The sequence below is a fragment of the Vicia villosa genome, unplaced genomic scaffold (genome assembly GCF_029867415.1).
Source record: "Vicia villosa cultivar HV-30 ecotype Madison, WI unplaced genomic scaffold, Vvil1.0 ctg.001897F_1_1_3, whole genome shotgun sequence".
In the NCBI taxonomy this organism is placed as follows: Eukaryota; Viridiplantae; Streptophyta; class Magnoliopsida; order Fabales; family Fabaceae; genus Vicia; species Vicia villosa.
The window spans coordinates 76,913-80,256 of record NW_026705769.1 but is presented as its reverse complement, the minus strand read 5'-3'; positions in this window follow the sequence as shown (position 1 = coordinate 80,256).

Here is a 3,344-nt window from a genome sequence, read left to right as displayed (position 1 = left end):
CATCAGCATTGATGAAGAAACTGCCAGCCAATCTCCTCAAAGTTTTTTTATCCTTATTTGATGCCCCAAGTGGGTACTCTGGGGTCTGAAGGAAGTGCTTAATATCAAAATACCAAGGCTTTTCATCTGTTGATTCCTCAACTGCAAATACATGAGCAGGTCTATCAAGACGCCTGATTGTTATCTGAGGTTCCTCATTATGGAAATTCACTTTGTACATGGAAGACAGTGTGGCTATTGCATCAGCCATCTGATTCTCATCTCGAGGGATGTGGTGGAATTCAACTTTGTTGAAGAATGTCAATAACCTTCTGGCGTAATCTTTGTAAGGAATTAAACCAGGATGACGAGTTTCCCATTCTCCTTTAATCTGATTAATCACAAGTGCAGAATCTCCATAAACATCAAGAATCTTAATTCTCAGATTAATGGCCTCTTCAAGTCCCATGATGAAAGCTTCATACTCAGCAATATTGTTTGTACAGTCAAAACATATCCTTGCAGTGAAAGGTACATGTGATCCATGTAGAGTGATGATAATGGCGCCAATTCCATGGCCATGAACATTAGAAGCTCCGTCAAAAATTAAACCCCATTTGGATTCAGGATCTGGCCCTTCTTCTGGCAACGGTTCATCCCAATCTTGAGATCTCAAATACATTATATCTTCATCTGGGAAGTCCATTCTGATAGATTGATGATCATCAATTGGTTGGTGAGCGAGGTAATCTGCCAACACACTTCCTTTCACAGCTTTCTGAGCTCGATATTCAATATCATATTCTGATAGCAACATTTGCCAGCGAGCAATCCTTCCAGTTAATGTAGGTTTCTCAAATACATACTTAATTGGATCCATTTTGGAAATCAATAGGGTGGTGTGGTTCAACATATACTGTCTCAGTCGGCGAGCAGCCCACGCCAAAGCACAACAAGTTTTCTCAAGCAACGAGTATCTTGTTTCGCACTTGGTAAACTTTTTGCTAAGGTAGTATATTGCATACTCTTTTCGACCAGACTCGTCATGCTGACCCAACACACATCCCATGGAACTCTCCAGCACTGTGAGGTACATAATCAGAGGTCTCCCCTCAACTGGAGGAAGCAAAATGGGAGGTTCAAGCAGATATTCTTTGAAGTTGTCAAAAGCTCTTTGACATTCTTCATTCCACACACATCCCTGATTTTTCTTTAACAGCTTGAAAATTGGCTCACAAGTAGCAGTCATATTGGAAATGAACCTGGAGATATAATTCAAACGTCCGAGGAAACCTCTCACTTGTTTCTCAGTCTTTGGTGCTGGCATTTCCTGAATTGCTTTAACTTTATCAGGATCCACTTCAATTCCTTTCTGACTGACAAAGAAACCCAATAATTTTCCGGAACGGACACCAAAAGTGCATTTGTTTGGATTTAAGCGGAGACGATACTTTCTCAAACGCTGAAACAACTTTAAAAGATCCTCCATGTGCCCTTCCTCTGACTGGGACTTGGCAATCATATCATCCACATAAACCTCAATTTCTTTGTGCATCATATCATGGAAAAGAGTGGTCATGGCCCTCTGATACGTCGCACCAGCATTCTTTAACCCAAATGGCATCACTTTCTAACAGAATGTTCCCCATGGTGTGATAAAGGTTGTCTTTTCCATGTCTTCAGGTGCCATCTTAATCTGATTATATCCTGAAAAACCATCCATAAAGGAGAAAACCTCAAACTTTGCCGTGCTATCTACCAATATATCAATGTGAGGTAGAGGAAAATCATCTTTCGGACTGGCTTTGTTCAAATCTGTGTAATCCACACACATGCGAACTTTTCCGTCTTTCTTCGGAACAGGCACAATATTGGCAATCCACTGAGGATATACAGAAGTGACAAGGAAACCTGCGTCAATCGGCTTCAAGACCTCATTCTTGATCTTTTCCGCCATATCAGGATGACTCCTTCTTAACTTTTGTTTGACAGGAGGACATTTTGGTTTCAACGGCAAACGATGCTCCACAATATCTGTGTCCAACCCAGGCATATCTTGGTAGGACCATGAAAAAATGTCAACATACTCTTTAAGAAGCTCTACCATCCTCTTCTTAACATCTTGATCAAGCAGTGCCCCAATCTTGACTTCCTTTTTATCCTCTTCAGAACCCAAGTTGATGACTTCTAATGGCTCTTTATATGGCTGAATGGTGTCTTCCTTGTGCTCAAGCAGTCGGGAAATCTCATCAGGAATACATTCATCACTTTCTTCTTCCGCCTCATACACAGGACACTCGAAGTTAGGAGAGGGCGCAGGGTCATTACTTTCAACGGTTTTATTGATTAATCTGCACAAATGATTATTATTTCAGGAAAAGGAAAGATATATGCAAACATGTAATCGTGCAGATTATGGAACATGAAAACGTTTTTTAAGGTTTTTTGTGTTACCACTTTCCAGAAAAAGCAAAAAGATAAAAAAAAACATTTATATGCAGAAACAAAATGCCTTTTATTGATGATTATAATGTTTAAGACAAACAGAAAATAGCCCCAACAACTTCACTTTCATCTTGGGCAGAATGACAGGATTTTGAAAAACATAAAAGCAAATTACTTTGAGACATGAGTACACTCAGGAATGTCAATGGTGATCCAGTTCTTAATCATCTTTCCATAGGTCACAAAGTTTGGCACTTCTGGCTCTGATTCGTCTTCAACGATAGCATCCACCTCTGGAAGAGTCGGATGTAGAAACCCAGCACTATGAAACATTTCCTGATAAGGACGAAAAGCAGATTCAGACTTCATCACAGACTTGTCTGAGGCAGAAAATCCCAGACCAGCTCTATTCTTGTTCTCTTGTAGACTTACCACTTGTCCCCAGACTCCTGAATGTCCATTCTGAACCACCAGCTGAGCGTCTTTGAAGGAGGCAATGAAAGCTTCATCCTTTTTGAATTCATCATTAACAGACAGGGCTTGGAATGCAGTTCCAATGACCACTTCATCAGCTTCTATGGTACGGAACGAAGAGAGATGACTAATCAGCAAAGCTTGTTCTCCATTCACAACAACCATCTTTTCATCTTTCACAAATTTCAACTTTTGGTGAAGAGTTGACGTGACTGCCCCAGCCTCATGGATCCACGTGCGTCCCAATAAGCAACTGTATGCAGGGAAAATATCCATCACTTGAAATGTAATCTTGAAGACAAATGGTCCAATACTAATAGGCAAATCAACCTCTCCGACCACTGATTTCTTCTACCCATCAAAAGCCTTGACAATCACATTGCTAAATCTCATTGGTGTGCCACCATAAGACAGCTTAGCAAGAGTGGATTTTGGCATGACATTCA